Genomic DNA, 24,664 nt, shown 5'->3' with positions numbered 1-24,664 from the left:
TTCTTTTTAGGGCTATCTTTGCAGCTATCATCTGAATTCTTTGAAGTTTCATGATCAAAGAGTTAGAGGCACCCAATTTCAGAGCAATACAGTAGTCCGTTCGACTAAGAACGACGCTTCTCACCACAAGTACCCTGGCTGCCAATGGTAGCATAGGGGTTATTTTCTGCAGTGCTCCGATAAAGGAAAGCATGTACCCACCGGTTTGTTTACATGGGTTACAAGACTCAACTTGTCGTCAAAAACTACCCCAAGGTTACGTACTGCCTTGGAGGGTGTAGGGGACTTATTTGAAGGAATAAGCCAAAAGTTAGCTGGGAGCGGACAAGGGACTTTCTTAGCCGTGCAGTACAGGATTTCGTTTTTTCTCCGTTAAACTGCAGGGAATTGTCCCTAAGCCATCCAGCAGTTTTTTTCGTTCATTCATGAAAACTATTAAGTGGTATTAACCGATTTCCCTCTAGAGACAGAAGAGTTGTGTGTCATCCGCATAAGTTCACCAAATTGATTTTATAAGATTTGATGATTGGAATCAATGGGCTCATATGGATATTAAAAAGGGTCGGGCTAATTGCCAATCCTTGGGGGACACATTGCTGAATGGTACCAAATTTCGAAACAAAAAAAGGGGAAGGGCCACTGCTTGCTGTCTATTCGAGGGGTTGGACTGAAACTATTTCAGTGCCATGTCCTCTACCCCAATTTCCACAAGCCACCTCAGAACGATCTTAGAATTGACCATATCGAACGCGGCAGACATGTCCAGTAGAATCAAAATAGCTGACTGACCTCTGTCTTCACGCATTCTAAGCTCATCCAAAACTGTTACCAATGCATGCCATGACCCGGGCGAAAGTCAAATTGTATGTCTTCCAGCCTTTGATTCGTTTCTAGAAATTGCGAGAGAGTTTTACTAACCAGGCGTTCTAGAATTTTCACTGGGTAAGGTAGAAGGGAAAGGGGTCTATAATTGTTTGGATACTGGGGGTCAAGCGTAGCTTTTTAGGTCTCGCCTGTCGATGCGCATGCGCATCGAGCTTGCGAGACTATGGGGGCTTAAACAGTCTTTAACCAACTTGCAAGGAATCGTGGCGATTCCTTGCAGTGCCCGTGAAATTCAAGCTCAATGCGCATGGAGCTTAAAAGCATGTGCACATGCCCCCAGCCGCCTGCCCTGCTGCTTTCACACCCTCTCCCCGCCCCGCTCCACCCCCTCCCCTGCCCGCCGTGTTGCATTTCTCCTCCCCCCTCCCCTTCTGTGCCTTCCCTCCGTCTTGTCTCTTTTGGCCCCCCACCTCCTCCTACTCTCCTCCCCCCTCCTCCTCCTCCTCTCCTCCCCACTCTCTGTCTCACAGCCTCCCCCAGCTCCGCCCCCTCACTTCTTGGTTGCACGGCCGCTAGGCCGTGCCTCCCCTACTCTCCTCCCCCCTCCTCCTCCTACTCTCCTCCCCCCTCCTCCTCCTACTCTCCTCCCCACTCTCTCTCTCCCAGCACAACCTTGCCGCTCAGGTTTGGACCCCCAGAGCGTTTACTTTTCAAAGTAAGTCGCAGATTAGAGCGTTACTTGTTTACCTTGTTTCCCCTTCTCTTTGTTCTTTGTGCCATTTGTCCCCCTCTTTTATTTGGTACAGAGTCGGCTGTACCTGTGTAACCAGCCTCATATTTTTCAAAATAAATAAAAAAAACGCACATGTATATAACCACACAGAACTCTCCAGGGCCATTGCTGAAATCAAGCGCCATTCACATTTGGCTTCTGGCAGCTTAGCCTACATCATCGGGCAACATGCCCGCCCCTTTTGGTCATTTTTTTCTTCACCGAGAGTGACAGCATTTTGCTCTTAGACATGTGCAGGCAACCTAGAAAGTAGTCCAGATCAGAGCCGTGGCTAGTGGGCCAAAGTCTGCTTTTATGTTTTCTTTAATAATATTATTTGCAGTTTTTTTTATTAATTTATATTTCAATCGTTTATTTTTTGTTTTGCTTTTTTTGTAAAACAGATGCGCACCATCCTTAGGCAGCACCGTTATGTACCCCTTCTGTGCCCCGGATCTCAGAAACAGTATATCCGGCCACCCAGAGCACATGCCACATGCGGCCCAAAGGCGTGCTCAGCAGGCATTAAATAAAATAAATACATGGCCGCACGTGTTTGCAGCGTGTTTAGTTTGAGGTGGAAATGTCTGCATGGCGCTGTATTTACTGCACGCTGTTACAGGCTAACCTGACCTGCACCATGTGCTGCTTTGAAATGTCATGTTGTCACACGCTGGGTTACATTGTCCCCTGCAGTGATGCGCAATATGGAAAACCTCGACATGAATAGATTAGCCCCAGGTTCACTGTGCCTTCCTCGCGCCCTCCTGGCCTTCCTCCACCCCGCACGAGCCCTCTGCATGACCTCACAGTCTCACGCTGTTCTTCTATACTTACAGGCTGTCTTTGCTCTACCTTTTCCCTCAAATCCAGGGCTGGACTGGAAACCCAAAGCAGCCCTCCTCCGATGGAAATACATGCGCCCCACCCTCATGCTGTTTGCTCTCACTACCCCCTCCCCCCTCCTTTCTTCACCTCCCTCCTCGTTAGCTTGTCTCTGTTTGAGGTGGTGTTTAAAATACTTCAGAGCAATCTCAAGAGCGTGGCAGTCTTTTTTTTTTTTATAATTCATCTTCACAACTTCGCGCGCGTGCACTCCCCCCACCCGCTTTCCCAGTCTTCTTTCCGAGTGTCTTGTGTCTGAAGACATCAAATTGCTCGGCTGCTTGATTATACAGTGTCCTGTTTGCACGAAATCTTAACGTCTTCAAAGGGATGAAAGGCTACCTCAGTCCTGACAGACTTTGAACTTATGACCCCCACGTTTACACAGATGTTGCAGGCATTAGAAAGCATGAATGTAATAGACTCCCATATATGGCATTAGAAAACGTGAATGCATATACACAAATGCAGAAATCTGCACAGTTGTACAGACAAGGAACACCAACTGATTTCATTGCCATCTTTTTAATCATGATTATCTCTCCACTAGGGAATTTAACAGTAGTGCCCAAGACTAATAGTCAACAGAACCTGCTGTCAGATTTCAGTTATTTACAATAGTTTAAGCTATTGCTATTATAAATTACAATTTTTTTAATTTCAGTATTATTTAAAAAAATTAAAAGCCATTTGTATTTGTTAGATGAATACATCTAAGTCACGTACATACAAAACATGTTGCATTACAAATGCTATAGGTGTCACATTTGAAAAAGCTTAAAGTATTGGCATTGTAAATGACAAAGCTATTAATTTGGCTATTTTCAAGACCAACACATTAAAAAAAATTGTCATTTACGAAACCAATAGCTCCAACTTTTGTAATGCGAGACCTATTGCATTTCCAATGGACAGGGGTGTCACAATTGCCGGTTTCCAGCAGGTAGGGACTACCCTACTGCTCAAGGATTGACAGCAGATCTGACGGAGCTGTGGTTATATTATAAAACACAACATCTCATGTACCGCTGAATCCCTCTCTAAAGAGATTAAACTCCAAAAGGTTGATTTAGGCCAGTGATACTCAAAGTATGGTCCAGGGGCCACTTGCAGCCCTTTTGACCTTTACATGCGGCTCCCGTGGTGAACAGCAGCACAAGCTGATGTTTACTAGCTCAGCACAAATGTTCAGAACATATATATTTTTTAATGAACAGGTAAGCATTTATTTGCAGGCTAGCTGAAGTTACTAAGGTGGTGTCCTGCACCACTTAACTTTAGGAGCGCCTTGATCTTTAAAGACATCTTGCAACAAATATGTAAAAATAGGATTATATTTCTTCAGAATTAAAAAAAAAAGTTTACTTCATTAACACACAGAAGCATTTTAATGTACCGCTGCATTAAGAGGTTTTTTTTTGTTAAGAGATATTTTTCAAACATGAATTTAGAAACATTCATGCATCCCCTACCCACCCTGATAGCAATGCCAATTGTGAACTAAAAGGCAAGTCAGTCGGCATGTGCACCCTCTCGGTGGCCTAGGCTGCTAATATGCATGGACAACATTATAATCAAACACAGGAGAAAGTTTTTTTACAGTGCACATTCTGAGATAATGTATTTTAAGGTCCTCTTGTCTGCCACAACGAAATAAAGAGAAGCAAAGGGAAACAAATTGCCTAGGATCACACAGTTTGATCAAGGGTGAAGCTGAGACTGACCCCAGGTTTTCTGGTTTCACATTATGCAGTTCAGCCACTAGCGGTATATTCTTCCCTTCCCCTATCACCACCTTACATAATCCCTTACCCATCAGGAGCCCTGACCACCACCCTGCTGGCATCACGGGCCCTTGTCACACCAGAGGCCATACTTTGTGGTCCCTCTGCAAATGCTTGTGAGTACCCATGATTTAGGCATTCTAGAAACCCACGGATACTGGAATCCCTGAAAAAACTGAAATACAAATTTAATACAATTATAAGTAAAGGTGCCAATGGGGTGAAAAGTAAAAAAAATATTACTCCACCACGACAGAGCTGCTAAGTCTTTAGCTGCCTACCTAAAATATAAGAAAAATAGCTCTACGTCATTTCTTCTATAAAAGACCCTTCAGGCACTATCAAAACAAACTAGTGACATACTGAAGTCTTCCAGGGCTTTTATGCTAAACAGAAATATGTCTTAACTTCTTAATACCCCTTCCCCAGTCACTCATCTCACAGAGGTAGAAATTAAAATTAAGCTGACATCCTAGAAACAACAGAAATTCTTGATGCTATTAGATCAATCCTTACTGGCAAGGCTCCCTCAAATTCCCCAATACCGCATTAAATCTAAATGTTGAAAATGCCTTTGACAATGTCACTTGGTCAAAAAAACATTTCGCTGGATCCCCACCGAAACTAGAAAAACGGTCACCCACGCACTGGTTACAAGCCGCCTGAACTACGGAAACACCCTATACGCCGGTACCACCGCAAAACTTCAGAAAAAACTCCAACGCATCCAGAACGCATCAGCCAGACTCATACTAGACATCCCGCGTAAAGACCACATTTCTGATCACCTGAAAGACCTCCACTGGCTCCCCGTCAATAAGAGGATAACATTCCGCCTCCTAACTCACGCACACAAAGCACTTTACGAACTTGGACCCGAATGCCTCTACACACGACTTTCCTTCTACACCCCCCCTCCACCCCCGCCAGCTACGCTCTTCCAATCAAGCCTTTGCTGCTGTACCTCGCATCAACAAAACCACCATGGGAGGAAGATCCTTCTCCTACCTGGCGGCTAAAAACTGGACCTCACATCCCATTCACCTTAGCCTCACTCAGAACCACCTAGCATTCAGAAAGCAACTTAAAACCTGGATATTCGACAAGTAATTCCCCACCCTTCCTCAAGCGCCTTGAGACCCTCTGGGTATGTAGCGCGCTATATAAATTCCTTGACTTGACTTGACTCCACTGGTGTGAAATAGGTAACAACTTCATGAAATTAGCCATGTCATTGTATGTTCCTGCCACTGCATGGGTTAAAAGCAATGGTGAACTATTGACCCGCTTCCCACTACAACAAAGCACACGCAAGGGCTGTCCGTTGTTCCCTCAATTTCTCTTTGGTATTTACCCGCTCATTCAACAACTCACCAGGCGTTAAAGGTTTTTCCTTCCAGAATGGTTGTTTCAAGACAGCAGCATATTAATAGGACTTACTGATATTCTAGTAGGAGGCAGATCGGGCTGTCTCGGCTATTTTGAATATCATTTATTTGCATGCATCCTTCCCAGGGTACTCCCTGAATAAAGTCAAAACAGAGGTCCTGCTACTTAATCTCCATTGCACCCTGTCCCTCACTACTGGCTCAGGTCTCCATTGTCAGTCCAAATGTATCAAGTTCTTAGGTATTTGGTTTAATAACAATCTCTCTGACTCAGGTATATACAACGAACAACAGATGATCCTAAAAGGAAAAACCTTCTTTCAACCTGGTTTGCCCAAAATATCTCATGGTGGGTGTGAGACTTGGCCCTTTCCCCAGAAATTTTTCGCTTGTTATCCCCTGTTAATTTAGAATGCCCCTATTGAAACAACACTGTGTAGGCCTTGGGTGGTGGAGAATGCCCTGTGTAGTTTAAAACTAGTGTTAAAGTACAGGTACTTCCTACCCCTAACATGGCCGCCACAGACCACTGCTGCAGCAGCGTGGTTTAGAGGGTGCATTCTAGTAGCCAGGGGCTGGCTGGAACCCTCAGGCAATGTATCCATCTTAGCCTGCCAGCCTGTCCACAGGTAGAATGGTGGAACCTCCTGGAAGCCCCTGGAACCTTCTGGGAGAGGTGAGGTGACACCAACTGCCACCACCAACTGTCAACTGGCACTATAAAAGGAAAGGGAGGGAACTTTCCTGAGGAGAGAAGCTGAGGGGAAGACCTGGGGAAGTACCTACGCAGGAGGATAGGCAGTGGGGGTCAGGGCAGGGTCTTATGATGCTGGAATGACAGGGCCTAGTGTGCTGCTTTACAAGTGTTGAGGTATCCTGTTCCCCCCTCACTGACCTAGCCCCGCGGCAGGGAACCCCCAGGGACCACTTGAGGGGATTGGCTGAGGAGATCCAACACCAGCCACCAACTTAACCCCCTTCAAGGAATAAGAAACCAAAGGAAACAAGAACCCAACTGCTATTTACAAGGGCGCCAGAAACAGCTGAGCCAAGAAGAAATCAAGGAACCAGTAACCAAGAAACTTACAAAGGCGCAAGGAACATAAGGCGCCAAGAAGAGACTGAATCACCACAGGACATTTGAAGAACCACCCAGGTATTGGCGCCGTGTTGCTCCCTGTGCCCCTGACACCACCTGGGGTCCCTGCGCTAACCTACCGCTGCTGTGTGGCATGTCCTGTGAGCTGCCTCTATTTTAAAGCAACTGCTGATGAAGCGCCAACCTAGAAACTGCCTAAGCGCTACATTGCCCTCGAAGCGCTTAATTGGTGAGGAATTGCTGTGTCCTGTGGGAGCGCTGGGAATTGCCTGCAGGGCTGTGGAAGTTGCCCCCTGTAAAGCGCTGTGGAAGTTGCCCCCTGTAAAGCGCTGTGGAAGTTGCCCCCCTGTAAAGCGCTGTGAAGTGCCCCAAGTGCTGGACTGCCCTATGTGGTGGCCTAGTTGAAGCGCTGGGAAGTTGAGAGACTGTTGCCTGGCGCTGTGTTTGAAAGCGCTTCTGTGCCCAGGATTACTTCCACTGGTGTGAACGCTGAGGCTGTGAGGAGCGCTGTTGTAATTGCCCCCTTCGGAAGCGCTGTGGCTTGAAGCGCTGCTGGTCCACAAGCGCAGTGAAAACCCCCCTCCACGCGCTTACCTGAGGCGCCGAAGAATCTCCACACGCCCGGTGTCAAGCGTCAGCATTTCGACCCTCCTTGGCGGCCCCCGTGTGCAGGAGAGGGTCACCAGAAGCTTCCACCAGCCGCGCCTGGCCTGCCCGACCGGCCTGACCCTCGAGTGAGGTCGCGCCCGTTCCGTGTCCCCCTCGGCGGCCCTCGGATGCCAGGAGAGGGCCGCCGCATCCAGCGCAAGTCATTAGGCCGTGCCAGGCCTTGAAGTCGGAGACGCCGACCACGTGACGGGGACGCCGCATCTCTAGCCGCGCCCCCGCCTTCCTTTTCTCCGGATTGGTCCGCCGAGCCTCCCAGTTCCTGGCCCGAGACCCGGGGAAAGCCCGGCCGGGCCCAGCACTCGACGCGGAGGGGGGCCGTGGAGCCAAAGAGCCCCCTCCGATTTGTCCTACCTGCCAGCGCCGGCTCAGAAGGAGTCTGTGTGCCCCCACCTGCCAGCACCGGCCCCTGGAAGGCCGGTAATCGAGCGAGAGGCCTGCCAGAGGGCCTACTCGTCCCCAAAGCACAAAGAGCACAAGGTAATCCCCGGGGAGGTGGGTGGAAGGCCGGAGAAGGCCCCGTGTTTGCCCCTCCCCGGGAGAAACTGTTGTTGGGTCCCGTTGGCCCCCAAAGAGCCTCAAGCGGTGACAAGACCTTGTTAGAGCCCTAGACTACCCGGGCCCACCGATTTGTACCCAGTGGCTGTCAGGCCTGAGAATAGGCCTGCCCTCATTTATATGTTTCACCCTGCATAAGGGGATTATTAGCCCCAGTTGGGAAGATTTGCCTGCTTGGGCCTGAGAACCTAATGAATTGGGCCGCGATGGTTTAGCCCTGTGCCAGGGAGTTCATTGCTTCATTCACATGCTCATTGAGACTGCGTTATTGAAGGTACAGTGAATTGCTTATGTAGAAATGCTTTAAGGCCCTGGTTAATGAAATATTTACCGGAAATGCTTTAATGAAATGTTCACTTTCAGCCTGATGTAGGGCTTCTAGAGGCCGACGGAAATACTTGGGCCTGGCTAATTAAATGTTTTACATTTATGGAAATGGTTTACCCCCCTTCAGTGAAATGGAGTTGTTCCCCCTGCTGTGTACTGAGCTCCTTGCCTGGGCTATCGTAAGGAAGTGTCTATTTTTACGCAAGTTAATTACTGTAATGTCTACACCTGCCAGGTGTGTTACCTAATGAAATGTTTATTCCTGACTAAGGAAGTGTTTTACCTACGCTTAGGGGATGGTTCTTCCTGCTTGAATGTTACTGGCCTGTTGGTCAGGGAGGGTGGTGAGATGTTTGCTCATTAACCATGGAATGTTCCACCTTGGCTGGATGTTCTGATGTAATAAGGCCTAATGGCAAGTTAAGCCCTAAATAAGGAACTGTTTATATTTACCTGATGTGATGTTGCTTGATCTGTTAGGAAGTGTTCTACATTCCTGCCTAATGCCATGTTTAGTTAGAACTAATGGGATGTCTACATAATGAGGTGTTTACTTAAGGGGATGCCATCCTTGTTGCATGAAATGCATATGCCTGATTGCTGAAATGTTTTACTCCTATTTAGTGCTATATGGATTTAAAACCTTATGTTAGTTATCTGCATATTTATAGATGTGAAACGCTCACCCTTGTTTGGTGAGGAGTGGGTAAAATGCCCACAGAACCAATGAGACGCAATGCTATTTGGTTGTCTCTTTAATGTATTTCTTTCAGGTGCTGACTCAAAGCAAGGCGGTAGTCAGGCCTGTGTTCTTCAAATATTTATTTATCTAATATTTAATATTTATTGCATATTCAAGATTCATTCATCTAGTATTTATTACAGAGAAATGAAACATATGTATTTGTAAAGGTAAACTGAAAAGCTAATGTTATAATGAATTTCTTCTACCCTGATCCTGCTCCATCTACCTGATTATCTATCTTAATAAAGTTAACTTGAGTTTTTACACAAACTCACTGGAGTGGTGTCACTAATTGCGTGCCCAGGTTTCTGACTCAGTGGTTGCGTGTGCTGCATGGTTGCTTTGCACATAAGCTTTCTGATGCCTACCCGCTCGTGCCATGCTACCCTAGGGGACTGGTGACCCCAGTTCCAACATATTGGTGTCGAGCGGTGGGATCCAGGACTTGTGACCATGCAGCACCCTCCATTGGGACAGGGTGCACAGCAATTGGGCTGCACAATTATTGTGTGTGTAAGCCAAAGTAATTGACCCCTCCACTGTCTAGCCTGTAGAGTGTATCAAGATCTGTTAGACCTAATCCTGTCACCCACGTCCTGGTATCTTTTCCCAGATTTATCTGAGTCCCCACCTGACGTACTGGAGTGTTGTCAGGGGATGGGGGTGCCTGTTGGGCGGAGGGAAGAAGGAACTCCGTACCACTTTTGGGGCACGGGTAGGAGCCCACCCAGAGGGGAGAGGGGATGGGGAACAGGAGGGGCAGGTCACACCCAGGGAGGCGGGCACACCAGAAGACCCAGGCCTACTCAAAATTGTTGTGTCTGACAATGTGCCTGGGAGGATGTTCTGGGGCAGGGAGTAGAGTAACTGGGGGTGCGCCTCGTCTAAGATGATAGAGCATGAGAGGGAGAGGGAGAGCCTTGCAATGGATGAAAGGAAGCTGGTGCACAGGCTTCAGCTAGAAGAGTTAGAGCTGAAGGCCTTGGAATTATGTGTACCAGGTGCTTCCAATGGTGGCAGCGTACCCGAGGTTCGGAGTTTAGACCAGTCAGAGTGTAGGACCTGGACTGGGGTTTCAGGATCAGGAATTGCCTGACCTGGAGGGTTGGGTACCGGTAACTGAGGACCCTACCAGAGTGACTCTCAGGGGTACTACTCCAGGTGGGAGGGTGCGGAACCCTGGGAGGGGGTGCAGAGGGAGGAAGGACTCTCCTCTGGCACCGGTCCAGCCACAGGGCGCAGATCCTGGGTTGGGTGGCTAGGTTCAGGGGTTGCCTGACCTGGCGGGAGGAATCTCTGTATTCAGAGTTCCTCCGGTTGTGACTTCCAGGGGTACCTATCCGGGGAGGAGGGTGCGGAACCCTGGAAGGGGGTGCAGGGGGAGGGAGGACTCTCCTCTGGCACCGGTCCAGCCACAGGGCGCAGATCCTGGGTTGGGTGGCTAGGTTCAGGGGTTGCCTGACCTGGCGGGAGGAATCCTGTATTCAGAGTTCCTCCGGTTGTGACTTCCAGGGGTACCTATCCGGGGAGGAGGGTGCGGAACCCTGGAAGGGGGTGCAGAGGGAGGAAGGACTCTCCTCTGGCACCGGTCCAGCCACGGGGTTAAGATCCTGGGTTGGGTGGCCAGGTTCAGGGGTTGCCTGACCTGGCGGGAGGAATCTCTGTATTCAGAGTTCCTCCGGTTGTGACTCTCAGGGGTACTACTCCAGGTGGGAGGGTGCGGAACCCTGGGAGGGGGTGCAGGGAGAGGTAAGTCTCGCCCCTGTCACCAATTCAACTTAAGGGTTTAGACCCTAGGTTGAGGAGGAGAGTGGAAAAAGGTCCCACGGGCCTGGGGCGACTGCCCCCCACTCTGAGGGAGAGTAAGGGCCAGAGACATCTGGATTGGAGGTCTGTCCTGGCCGCATCCCACTAGGAACACCAGTGGGGTGGTTAGATTAGCGAGGATGTCATGGTGGTATTGGGCCTGCGTCCACCTTTTTCCGCCCCAAGCAGGGAAGCCCGTCAAGGGAATGATCAGTCTACCCTGGCTTTTGGCTGGGGGGGAGATGTGTGAGACTTGGCCCTTTCCCCAGAAATTTTTCGCTTTTTATCCCCTGTTAATTTAGAATGCCCCTATTGAAACAACACTGTGTAGGCCTTGGGTGGTGGAGAATGCCCTGTGTAGTTTAAAACTAGTGTTAAAGTACAGGTACTTCCTACCCCTAACATGGCCGCCACAGACCACTGCTGCAGCAGCGTGGTTTAGAGGGTGCATTCTAGTAGCCAGGGGCTGGCTGGAACCCTCAGGCAATGTATCCATCTTAGCCTGCCAGCCTGTCCACAGGTAGAATGGTGGAACCTCCTGGAAGCCTCTGGAACCTTCTGGGAGAGGTGAGGTGACACCAACTGCCACCACCAACTGTCAACTGGCACTATAAAAGGAAAGGGAGGGAACTTTCCTGAGGAGAGAAGCTGAGGGGAAGACCTGGGGAAGTACCTACGCAGGAGGATAGGCAGTGGGGGTCAGGGCAGGGTCTTATGATGCTGGAATGACAGGGCCTAGTGTGCTGCTTTACAAGTGTTGAGGTATCCTGTTCCCCCCCCACTGACCTAGCCCCGCGGCAGGGAACCCCCAGGGACCACTTGAGGGGATTGGCTGAGGAGATCCAACACCAGCCACCAACTTAACCCCCTTCAAGGAATAAGAAACCAAAGGAAACAAGAACCCAACTGCTATTTACAAGGGTGCCAGAAACAGCTGCGCCAAGAAGAAATCAAGGAACCAGTAACCAAGAAACTTACAAAGGCGCAAGGAACATAAGGCGCCAAGAAGAGACTGAATCACCACAGGACATTTGAAGAACCACCCAGGTATTGGCGCTGTGTTGCTCCCTGTGCCCCTGACGCCACCTGGGGTCCCTGCGCTAACCTACCGCTGCTGTGTGGCATGTCCTGTGAGCTGACTCTATTTTAAAGCAACTGCTGATGAAGCGCCAACCTAGAAACTGCCTAAGCGCTACATTGCCCTCCAAGCGCTTAATTGGTGAGGAATTGCTGTGTCCTGTGGGAGCGCTGCGAATTGCCTGCAGGGCTGTGGAAGTTGCCCCCTGTAAAGCGCTGTGGAAGTTGCCCCCTGTAAAGCGCTGTGGAAGTTGCCCCCCTGTAAAGCGCTGTGAAGTGCCCCAAGTGCTGGACTGCCCTATGTGGTGGCCTAGTTGAAGCGCTGGGAAGTTGAGAGACTGTTGCCTGGCGCTGTGTTTGAAAGCTCTTCTGTGCCCAGGATTACTTCCACTGGTGTGAACGCTGAGGCTGTGAGGAGCGCTGTTGTAATTGCCCCCTTCGGAAGCGCTGTGGCTTGAAGCGCTGCTGGTCCACAAGCGCCGTGAAAACCCCCCTCCACGCGCTTACCTGAGGCGCCGAAGAATCTCCACACGCCGGTGTCAAGCGTCAGCATTTCGACCCTCCTTGGCGGCCCCCGTGTGCAGGAGAGGGTCACCAGAAGCTTCCACCAGCCGCGCCTGGCCTGCCCGACCGGCCTGACCCTCGAGTGAGGTCGCGCCCGTTCCGTGTCCCCCTCGGCGGCCCTCGGATGCCAGGAGAGGGCCGCCGCATCCAGCGCAAGTCATTAGGCCGTGCCAGGCCTTGAAGTCGGAGACGCCGACCACGTGACGGGGACGCCGCATCTCTAGCCGCGCCCCCGCCTTCCTTTTCTCCGGATTGGTCCGCCGAGCCTCCCAGTTCCTGGCCCGAGACCCGGGGAAAGCCCGGCCGGGCCCAGCACTCGACGCGGAGGGGGGCCGTGGAGCCAAAGAGCCCCCTCCGATTTGTCCTACCTGCCAGCGCCGGCTCAGAAGGAGTCTGTGTGCCCCCACCTGCCAGCACCGGCCCCTGGAAGGCCGGTAATCGAGCGAGAGGCCTGCCAGAGGGCCTACTCGTCCCCAAAGCACAAAGAGCACAAGGTAATCCCCGGGGAGGTGGGTGGAAGGCCGGAGAAGGCCCTGTGTTTGCCCCTCCCCGGGAGAAACTGTTGTTGGGTCCCGTTGGCCCCCAAAGAGCCTCAAGTGGTGACAAGACCTTGTTAGAGCCCTAGACTACCCGGGCCCACCGATTTGTACCCAGTGGCTGTCAGGCCTGAGAATAGGCCTGCCCTCATTTATATGTTTCACCCTGCATAAGGGGATTATTAGCCCCAGTTGGGAAGATTTGCCTGCTTGGGCCTGAGAACCTAATGAATTGGGCCGCGATGGTTTAGCCCTGTGCCAGGGAGTTCATTGCTTCATTCACATGCTCATTGAGACTGCGTTATTGAAGGTACAGTGAATTGCTTATGTAGAAATGCTTTAAGGCCCTGGTTAATGAAATATTTACCGGAAATGCTTTAATGAAATGTTCACTTTCAGCCTGATGTAGGGCTTCTAGAGGCCGACGGAAATACTTGGGCCTGGCTAATTAAATGTTTTACATTTATGGAAATGGTTTACCCCCCTTCAGTGAAATGGAGTTGTTCCCCCTGCTGTGTACTGAGCTCCTTGCCTGGGCTATCGTAAGGAAGTGTCTATTTTTACGCAAGTTAATTACTGTAATGTCTACACCTGCCAGGTGTGTTACCTAATGAAATGTTTATTCCTGACTAAGGAAGTGTTTTACCTACGCTTAGGGGATGGTTCTTCCTGCTTGAATGTTACTGGCCTGTTGGTCAGGGAGGGTGGTGAGATGTTTGCTCATTAACCATGGAATGTTCCACCTTGGCTGGATGTTCTGATGTAATAAGGCCTAATGGCAAGTTAAGCCCTAAATAAGGAACTGTTTATATTTACCTAATGTGATGTTGCTTGATCTGTTAGGAAGTGTTCTACATTCCTGCCTAATGCCATGTTTAGTTAGAACTAATGGGATATCTACATAATGAGGTGTTTACTTAAGGGGATGCCATCCTTGTTGCATGAAATGCATATGCCTGATTGCTGAAATGTTTTACTCCTATTTAGTGCTATATGGATTTAAAACCTACCGTTAGTTATCTGCATATTTATAGATGTGAAACGCTCACCCTTGTTTGGTGAGGAGTGGGTAAAATGCCCACAGAACCAATGAGACGCAATGCTATTTGGTTGTCTCTTTAATGCATTTCTTTCAGGTGCTGACTCAAAGCAAGGCGGTAGTCAGGTCTGTGTTCTTCAAATATTTATTTATCTAATATTTAATATTTATTGCATATTCAAGATTCATTCATCTAGTATTTATTACAGAGAAATGAAACATATGTATTTGTAAAGGTAAACTGAAAAGCTAATGTTATAATGAATTTCTTCTACCCTGATCCTGCTCCATCTACCTGATTATCTATCTTAATAAAGTTAACTTGAGTTTTTACACAAACTCACTGGAGTGGTGTCACTAATTGCGTGCCCAGGTTTCTGACTCCGTGGTTGCGTGTGCTGCATGGTTGCTTTACACATAAGCTTTCTGATGCCTACCCGCTCGTGCCATGCTACCCTAGGGGACTGGTGACCCCAGTTCCAACAGTGGGGAAGACTAGAAGATATCAAAGTAATGGGGACTACCCTAGTAAACGTTGTCTCTTGTAGGATTCTTGTCCAACTTTCCCATGCTTTTTTGTCCAATTTAGGGAAAACCACATTCGACTTTCTAGGGTCCCATAAAAGGGCCATGATTTCCCTTAATAAACTATGGCTTTCAAATTACATGGGGGCTCCAACTCCCAGCACTGGTACAACCACCAGACGGCATCCCTTGCATCTCAGGGGACCAGGTGGTTTTCGCTGAATCCCTTCGACTACCCGCCCTGGCTCAAAATTGGGAAGGATCTTTTTTTCTCCCTTCTTGCTCCTAACACTCTCCTCAATGGATCACTTACCCATTAAAAACATCTTCACGTGTACGGTGTGCCACAATCTTCGCTTTTTGAACCATTGATACTTATCCCGATATCAAATCAAACTTGCAATCACTGTGGCACTGCAAAACTTTAGCAGCTCAGGCGAATTGTTTTTTTTTCTAGTCCTGGGTGGAGAAGGGGATAGATTTTTTTTGTGACCTCATCTTGGGCAAAAAGCAACTACCTTTCAACACAATTTTTATCTGCCTAACATTGACTTTAATGATTTTTCAAAATCAAAGCCAGAATCGCCAAATGTGATCGGCTTGATTCACTCTCTTTCTCTCCTTAACACTAATAACACAACACGCTAAAGGACATGTGTCCTCAACAATCTATAAATTCTCACAAAATAAAGCTATCAAGGGGGCTTTAGTCCTCCATTCTAAAAAGAACCCACTTTTGGCTCAAATGGGCAGAGCTCCCTTCTCTGATCAAAAGTGGTCTAAGATTGTCTCCTTAGCTCTATCAAATGAGATCACGCCTGCACTTTACCAAACTAAATTGTTTGCTTTACACCACATGTACTGGTCACCGGGAAGCCTACACAATCTAAAACTATCTGACTCAAACCTCTGTGGGTCCTGCAATGAATCCTGAGGGGACCTTGTGCATATGTTCTTCTATTTCAGAAATTACATTTTTTTAAAGAATCTTACTTTACATTATCCCACCATAATCCTTAGTCCCATGCAGTCTCGACAAAGCTAATCCTGCTGGAGCCTGACATGACTCTCCACGACCACTTACTTACCACTTACTTACCATCACCATTAAGGTCATTCTTTTGGACTAGAAATCTTTTAACCTAATTTTCTTCCATAACTGGTGGCAATGGGTTGCCTACCTGTGTGAACTTTACAATCACCCAGGTCACCCAATCATCTAAAAACAAAATGATGGAATTTTTGAGACTGGTTTCTCCAAGACCAGAACTGATCGACCTCTGCACCACGAAATATCTCTTACACCCAAGAGAACACACTTCTACCAGCAACACCCTTCCTTATAACTAGCTTCTTTTTAATTTTTTGGTCCTCCCTCCTTGTCCTGCCTCTCCCTCCAGCCAGGGCTCTCTACCCAGTTGCTCTCCAATCCCGGTACACCTATCTTCTTCCCGGTCTCACGTTCCCTGACATGTACTAGGTCTGTTGTGCAACATACCAATGCTGTATTGTTTTCCAATGTACTATATATATATAGTACTATATATATCGTACTATGCTACAATAATGCACTTGCATGAATCAGGTTCGATAATGTGTTAACAATGCCCACTGACGATCACTATTGCACGCAATGACTGTTTCTATGTCCATGGAATTAGCCGATGTAAACAAAATACGTCATCAAGTTGCTCTGACCATCGAGCGGTGCTTGTGTGTATATAAACTGTCTTCTTTTAGCACAAAGGTGTTGTGACCAAGGCGGCTTGTGTCCGCCGAAACGCGTTAAGCCATTTTGCAGGGTGAATAAATCCCTTTTCGTGAAGCCCACGGCGTCAGTGCCTTTTTTCTAAATCTGGACGATTGAAGGTTTGGATTCTATAATATATATATATATATATATATATATATATATATATATATATATATATATTCACTGAAAAAACCCTAGGTTATAGACCATATATAGTTAGGAATTAGCATTTACAAAACCTTGAAAATTCACTGAAAAAACCATAGGTTATAGACCATATATAGTTCGGGATTAGCATTTACAAAACCTTATTTTACTCGCACAAAACCATTGAAATTCCCATATATAGTTAGTTGCACTAACTATATATCGCGCACCCGCAATGCACTGCTGATGATGTCACATATTACATCATTCATGACATGGTCAGTGACATTCCTGCATAAATATGTTGAATCGCCAATGTTTTGCCCACTGGAGGGCGGTACTCCCACAGATATACTTTGCATAAGAACCGACAATGGCCAATAGGGGACTAAGGAAAAATAGATCGCCCCATAAGATCTACTAGCCCCATAGTGCTTAGCATAGAGGTATACACATAACTAGTATGCCTTTGTAATTAATTTAATTACCTTAAGCAAGCATTATATCCCAACATAATGTCAAACTACAAGTCCCAGAATCCCAAGTATGCTGGCAATACACCATGTGACAGGGGGGCGTATCTGACAATGTTGTTTGTTTGTTGGTTCTTTAAAAATGTTGAGCTGCCCGCAGTACACTGACCGTGAACAAGACAGCGGACGCTGTCGAAACGCGTTGGTTGCTATATTGTTTTTGAACCCCCGATGGATCTATGAATTAAATTGAGAAAATCAGCGATTGAAGTCTGTTTCTTTCTGCGGCTCCAACCCTCCCCTCTGTGGGGAAATCCTGTTGAATATATATATATATATATATATATATATATATATATATATATATATACATACACACACACACACACATATACATACATATATATACACATCTATATATATATATATATATACACACACACACACACACACACTAACACTAAGGGGCACATTAGGATGGCAGACGGACTTTGTCTGCTCGCCATCCCAATGCAAAAAGGGACCACCCGCCATAAGGACAGGGGTCCCAGGGGGGACATTAGGATGCGCCCGCCACAGTGGCGGGCGCATCCAGCATTCCTGTCATTGTGGCGGTCGGGCGGGCCAGGAAGGCATGCTGTGCACTTCAATGCACAACATTGCAGGCACCGCACGGTGCCTGCCTTGTTGTGCATGGAACTGCTCGGGGGTACCATAGGTATCCCCCATGTGCACCCCCCACAATCCCTGGGGGCCCATATAAACAGCGTTTCCGCCCGGTAGGCAATTCGGTGCCGTCCGCCGGGGTCCTCGCTGCCATGGTAATGTGGCAGAGGGGAAATTGGAGGCGGCCGGTGGTTTTTGGCAGGCGGATCGCCACCGCCATACGGGCGGTGGCGATCCGCGCATTATCATAACGGGCCCCTAAGCGTTATTTATTTATTTTTTAAGTTTTTCCCTTGCCATGTACTTCACTTGGCGCCCTCGACAAATCCCTAGTTCAACTATGTCTGTAACTGGAACCACTGACTGCAACTATTCTGCGTATAAGTGAATCTTGAGCTGCTGCAGCCACCGTGAAAGTACCAAATCTGTGTAAATTAGAGAATATTGCACTGCTGATGTTCCCACTTCAACCCAGTGTCCACAAATATGTCAGTCTTTCCTTTTTACTCACAAAATGTTTTCATGATACAATTTTTTGGTCTGCAATGTTAATCTAAAAAGAGAAACTACAAGTCCCAGAAGTTAATTAGTAGTAGGCTAAAACGTGAAAACTGACATTTAACCAGATATGCAGCTACTTACTACTAGAAATGCAATCAGAACAAAATACAAGCCACTTGTTTACATTTTGCTGTTCCATAAGAGTCAAGAGCTGGTAGGTGAAACAATTTTCATATTCTTTTGTAACTCTGTAATACACTATAGCCTCTGCGTTGATGTCCAAATTTTACCTTTGTTAAATGTCAGCACTTTCTCTGCAAATTTGCACATTGTGTATGCCCTTCAGGTTTTAAATTTCAATGTTTGGCACTTTAGGTGAGATTTGGTTATGGCTGCCCTAACAATTTTGCATCAAAAACCGATGTCCAAATGTTACTTGGTTGTATTTCAGCACTTTCCCTGTAAATTTGCACATGATTAGCCTCTTCCTGTTTTAGATATCAATGTTTGGCATTTTTTTAACTTTACGCTAGATTTGCCTATTGCAGCCATAAAGCTTTTTGCACCGAAAAAATAATGTTTGAATGATATCTTGGTTAAATAACAGTGTAGGCATTTTTTAGCACTTTAGGCTAGACTTGCTTATTGTTGACCTAGTAAATCCTGCATTGAGGGCTGCCGTCTTTGTGAGAAAGAGTGTCTTTATAACGATGGACAACCTCGTTTATGTATAGGATTTGTGCTGTATGTTTTATCAATGTATGTGGCTTATATTAAATAATAAACGAATTTACGCAACTGCCTGTCTCTGCGCCCTTTAATAAATATTTAGAAATATTTTAGACAGCTTTCACACTTTTTAGCAGTTCTTTATGATTTTGCTGTTTTAAGTTTATAATTCAAAATGAATTAATGATTTAATTGCTTCGCCATTTTTCATTTTTTTTAGCATCAACATAAAAATTCAGGGCAGACTGATAAACCACCAGAACGGCTACTCTACTGCAACATTCATTTAAGGAAACCTGCCCTGCTATTGCACTTACTGTCTCAGTTCAGTATTTGTTAATAAAGCTTTGAAAAACTGTTCATTATATAAAAGCCAAAACATGTATTTCTCCGTTCCACTCTTTTGCTTTGTCTCCATTCTTTTTCTTTCCTTCAGCCTTTACTGTTTCTCTCTTCTTTATGTAGCTTTGTTCCCCTCCTGTGTTTTTTTTCTACCCACCTCCATTATTTCCCCATCTTCTTTCATTCTCTTCCCCTCTTGATTAATTATTTGATTGGGGACTAGGCCGTGGCCAGCATTGGCCGCATCATATTGTTTTTCCTTTTAGCCATATTGTACAGCAGCCCTCGCTGTTGTGCAAGATGTCTAAATAAACATTAAAGCCAACTAGCACTTGCATAAGCGAGAACTATTTTTGTGGCAAACAGGACTGATGGAGGGGGCAGCGCGAACCATTTGGGCGGGAGCAGTAATACAACAGACAGCAGAAGTCGGGCTGAGGGGGGGACAAACGACATCAGGGAGGTGCAGGGGAGGAGTGAGTGGGCAACAACACAACAGACAGCAGAGGGGGGGGGGTTCTTGCAAGAGCACGAGAGGTGGGATGGACTGGAGACACATGCACTCTTATAAAGTGTGTGCGAAAAAGTTTTAAAATCGCAGGGGCATATTATCAAGGGGGTTTATCTCCGCTTTTTTGGCTTTAAAAGCCAAGAAAGCGGAGATAAAATTATCTCCCTATTACCTAGCTGTCGCCAACACCAGTTAGCGACAGCTAGTAGGAGATAGCGACCATCTTGGGCCCCACCTTGCATGTCAGTGAAATTTATCACTAATGACATGCAAAGTGGGCGTGCCAAGATATTAGCGACTGGAAACAGTTGCTATCATCGCTATCTCCTATTACCAACTTTTGGAGATATTCGCGCTAAGCGCGAATATCTCCAAAAGCTAGCACCTGCCCCTGAGCAGTTCTTAGCCATGTTATCCAATGGTAGGTCGATATCATGGCTAAGAGCATTAGCTCGGTAATGCATGAATATCGCTGACTTTTCAGCGATATTCATGCATTTTGGCCGATTTTTATCGCTTAGGAGATAAACCTTGATAATAGCAAAGGTTCCTAAGCGATAAAAATCGACGCAGCTGGGCGATAAAAATATTGCCGCTAAGCCAACATAGCGATAATTATCGCTAGTTGTTGGTAATATGCCCCACAGTTTGTGGAAGGACACAGGCCGCAGACAGGAAGCGGTACTTTGTCCATGCTCCTCTGCATCAACCATCTTGAAGCCCCAGAAGGAAGCAGCAGGAGGTGCTAACCATGAAGAAGCAAGGAAGCTAATCAAGTATTGAGAGGGCTCCAAGCCAGTTTTAAGCTATATCTCAGGCGAAACCTAAAAATGGCCAGTGAAACTGGTCCCTAACTGGGCTTTCTTTCCATGCTGTGGACCACAATACTCATCGATGGCCCGGCTAAGCATGGCCTTTCGTGCGTCTCAAGAATAGGTGGGAACTTTGCTCATGCTGCATGAGTCACATGGCAGTTCTCCTAGTACTGCGCCCTTCCACAAAACGGGAAAAGGCAACCCAACAGGAAGAGGAGGTCCCAGAATGTTGTATTAAAGATCTCCTGGGCCCAACATGCCACATTTTTCAGCTCGATTTGAAACTGGGCAGACTCACTTTGAACTGCAGAGGAGCCTCCTGTACTTGCCTTGCATGATCCTAGGGTACCTAAACTTTGCTGCTGGGTGTCAGCAATCATCCGTGGCCAAACACTGTGTCGGAATACGTTGAGTGAGGAGATGCGGCTGCACTTTGCGGGCACAGTCTGAGCACACGTGTTTCTGTGCAAACACCTCACATCTCTTCTAACACTTCAAGCTGTTATCAAGCACAGAGCTTGGCAGTTACCCTGTTGCACTACTTCAGACATGGTAGGGAGTCAGTTACTGTTCAAGAATGTCACTGCTTCCCAGGAACTCAAATATTTAGGACGTTCTGCCCGTGTTTCCTCTTTGCGTATAATCAAAAGGATATTTGGAAACACCCTTCTCTCCATCCATTCATTTTGCGCTCCAGTGGGTGCTAAAAGAAATAGCACGACGCTGCTGTGCCCCACATTGTGATCTGGCATCTGTGGTATTCATTTGTCTGCCTTTGCTGATCACCACACTTTAAGAAATTCATTATCAGTCGAGCAAGAAGAGATAATGTTACCAAAGGAGGGTGGGTTAATCACAGAGCGCTGGTCAGATGTAATAAAGAATGCTTTACCACCACTTGTCGAAAACATCAGGTTAAACTTAAAAAGACATTTTACTAGGGGAACACAATTTATATGTCACTTTAATTTAGTGTATGCTTACCATATTTAAAAGCGAAACATTTGTTCTTTAATCTCAATCTCAGTAATAAACAGCAGTCTGATAAAGGCCTGTGTGGGCTCATTCTAGTTGTCTCTTTTCCTCATTCCCTCTGAGCAATAGGCCTCCAGGACCCATTTCTCCTTTTGGTTAATCAGACAAGAAGGGTTAAGTATAGGTCACCAGGGCCGGTCCTAGGATATGTGGGGCCCAGGACATAATAGGAACAAGTGAGGCTCCTAAGCAGAGACCACGCGGAATCGGATCTGGCCGGCTAAAGAAAGGTTTTTTTTTTATTAAAATTAAACCAAACTGCACACCCTCGACTGGGTTTTGTCAATAGTTGTTAGCTGTTTAAGCTAAATGAGCAACAACAATAAATTATTTTCCTTTCACCTTGTTGTGTTGACCAATAAGTAGCTCTTTCACACACATGTGCATAGAATCACAACTGGAATGCAGGACCATTGCTCTTTGTGCTCTGCAGAGAGGCCATATTTTGAATGATCATTTAATCTGAACACCTTTTTGACCCACAGACAGGCATAATGTGAAAGTTGTACTGCCTTCATCCTCAACTCCGAAGTGCTCAACTGTAGCCTGTTATAAACACCTGGAGGCGACAGTACAAAGGGTGCATCATCCAAGAGTAATATGCTGTGAAATGAAATACAGAAACACACATGCTGAAAATAGCTAGCACTCTTGAGGAAAGCAAGATTAATTAAAGCATGTGAAATATAAACCAGAACAAAATCACTGCATTGTTTTACCCTAACATCAGGACCACTGGAATTATGTGGCAGGGTGAGTAAATTAAGCAGCATGAAAATGCTAATTATACGGCATAATCAGCACATTTTGAAATAGTATTACTTCATTTGTTTGCCATTTTTGAACTTGGTAACACTGTTTGGGATCCGGTTGCACCCCATTAGTACCAATTTAACACCCAAATTTAGACAAGAGAAATAGGAAGTTGACTGTTCCAGCTTTTCAAAGGGCCTTCCCACATGTGCAAGACGTGTTGCTGCATTTTTAGTAACTTTTGAACTGTTTGAGATAGAAAGCAATTTTGTTGTTAAAATCTGTAGATTATGCAGCAGATGATGGATTATGTGGCAAATGCGTCAAATGCATAATTGTGCAGCAATCGCTTCACAATCGCATTATTCCAGTGGCCCTGCCTAAGATGCAGCATCAGACTGGGAAAGAAAATAGGCCCCAGTACCAAAATAAAATGGGCCCCCATTAGTGAGTTAGTTAGCTAGGAAAGGGTTTCATGTTTGCAAACTAGGGCAGTTTTAAACTTGTAAAGGCATGCTGTATAAGTTTTTTGTAAGGTATGGAAGACTGCACTGATTTTAGTTTTCTGCAGGCAATAAAAGCTTTAATATCATGAAAATCAACAGTAAAAACTGGCTCACCTGACCATAAAGCAGGTCAACAACTAGCCATAAAAACGGCCAGCATACTGACCTGACAGCAGGGCTTTAAGTGGGATGAAAAAACTAGGGGGGTCTTTCACAGGGGCATGGCTAATGCAGTTAAGGGAGTGGCTTAAAAACATGTAAGCTATATAAATCTGTACTTAGCATAGTGCGCCGCCTAACTGGTATTTTGCTGCTTCTGTCATTGCTTCCAGATAAATATTACAACAAGTAAAATTACACCTATAACATGCCAGTACTATTGGCTTTGTCAATGATTATCAGTTGCATAGGATAAATAAGCAACATCTATGGCTTCCTTGTATATAATATCGAAAATGCTCCAGTTCTGACATGATGAGACTGTGAAAGAACTATAACGAGTGTTGTTGAAGTTGCATTAAAGGCAGCAGAGAGTTGTGCTGCTGCAGAGTTAAGATTTGTGTTTTCACTCTGAGGGTGACTGTAAAAATGGAGAGCGGCCCGTCTCATCACCTGCTTTTCTGAACTTTCGTTTGTTTTGCAGACACTAGATTAATGTTTTTGCAGGAAAAGTTAAGGCCCCTTTTCAATGTCCATATTAATTTAATTCCAGGTCTAAGACTCGAGTAACCCAGCAGACGTTAAACTCTGCTCCATCCACTTTTGCATGCTGATACTGCTCCTCTGCATGCACCTCTTGTCTCGTTGCCATACTCACACCTATCTGCTCCACCCCCGCCATTCACTCCCTGCTCCCTTTCCACTTGTCCTAGGTGAGGAGTTTCCATTGTGATGCGCCGCCATTCTTTTGCTCTGCGCCCAGCAGGATATTCTGCCTTAAATTCATACAGGGGCAGGGCCTACTTCTCAGGCAAGGGCACTTTAATTAACTTTCTAATCACTGTCATCGACATGCAGATGCAGCCATTAGGCCCACAGAGACAGGACTGCAGGGGAGTGATAAAAAAAAGAAGAAATGTAATCTCTTAGGGGGACCCTGGGCCTCGGCGCGAGGCCCCAAGGGTGCGCGGGGGCCCTGGCCAGCTGCCCATGCTGCCCATGCCTAGCGCCGGCCCTGTAGGTCACCGTGTGCTATTTACATTACCACACTTGCTCTCTAAGACTAACACTCCATTAAAGAAAGCATGTTGCATAAGCATGATGTGGTGCCTCTGTAGATTAATGCATTTACATCATGAATCTATGTTCGGCCTCAAGGTCAAGTTTGAATCCCTGAGGGTTTGTCCTCCCCTTTTACCTTAAATGTGTATTGCCTACAATAAGGTTTGCTATGTTTCTATCCATTATTGGGTACGATTATATGAATTTGTCACCCCTCCCCCCCCACACACACACACACACACACACACACACATTTAAGGCGGGAGGTAATGACCTAGGAACGACAATGCCGGGAGGACTCTAGGAGCGAGGGCATCAGCCCAAAAAGAAATGTTTTACTACTGAAGATTTATATTTTTATATATCGGATACTGTACACACCTTGAAACAAAATTTTATGAGACTTATCCTATTTAGCCTTGTGAAAGCCCCGGCGCAAATCGCCAAGAGGGGGCGAAACACGTGTCGGCTGTCTTTGCTGTGTGAATCAAAATAAAGAAATTTTTGCTGCAAACAGAAATGTCTCTGTCCTCCATACTACGAGCTGGAAAAAACGGATATTAATCCTGGCAAACTGAATTATTTTTATGTGGAGATCACACAACTTCTCAAACCT

General features: G+C 46.5%; 1 protein-coding gene across 1 annotated transcript in view; it reads right to left on the bottom strand.

The window, feature by feature from the left end:
- ACAD11 (acyl-CoA dehydrogenase family member 11) overlaps positions 1-24,664 on the bottom strand; it is a 399,787-nt gene that overhangs the window by 374,315 nt on the left and 808 nt on the right. The gene's annotated exons all lie outside the window — the stretch shown is intronic.

The sequence above is a fragment of the Lissotriton vulgaris genome, chromosome 10 (genome assembly GCF_964263255.1).
Source record: "Lissotriton vulgaris chromosome 10, aLisVul1.2, whole genome shotgun sequence".
Classification (NCBI taxonomy): domain Eukaryota; kingdom Metazoa; phylum Chordata; class Amphibia; order Caudata; family Salamandridae; genus Lissotriton; species Lissotriton vulgaris.
The sequence above is the reverse complement of the archived record's forward strand: the minus strand, read 5'-3'. Positions and strand labels throughout refer to the sequence as shown.